The sequence below is a fragment of the Phaethon lepturus genome, unplaced genomic scaffold (assembly GCF_000687285.1).
Source record: "Phaethon lepturus isolate BGI_N335 unplaced genomic scaffold, ASM68728v1 scaffold31257, whole genome shotgun sequence".
Classification (NCBI taxonomy): domain Eukaryota; kingdom Metazoa; phylum Chordata; class Aves; order Phaethontiformes; family Phaethontidae; genus Phaethon; species Phaethon lepturus.
In genome coordinates this window covers 2,391-2,758 of record NW_010554544.1, presented here as the reverse complement: position 1 = coordinate 2,758, position 368 = coordinate 2,391, and positions in this window count along the sequence as shown.

Sequence of the window (368 nt, the reverse complement as noted above, 5' to 3'; positions counted from 1 at the left end):
CGGCAGCTGGTGCGAGCCCTCACACAGCTCAGCCAGCCTAAACCCACCGGTCATTAAAACCTAGCCTTCCCGGTGAGGTTTAACACCGCTTCAGAAGCACGCCCATCCCAAACCAACCAGCAATAACCAACTTATGAGGAAGAACCGGCAACAAGGGCTTTACCTTCAGAGCACCGTGGCACAGAGCAGGGTTTGGCAGAAATATTTTAAGCCCAGATGAGGCCTCCCGACTAGGACTGCTCCCTCAGGCAAAAGAAAGCTCAGCCCCTGCTCTTTCTGCTCTGGATCTGAGCGTGTATAAATGTGCCTTTTTCTGGGTGACAGATAAATTATTGAGCACCCCGGTGTTGTATTATGCATTCAGACAT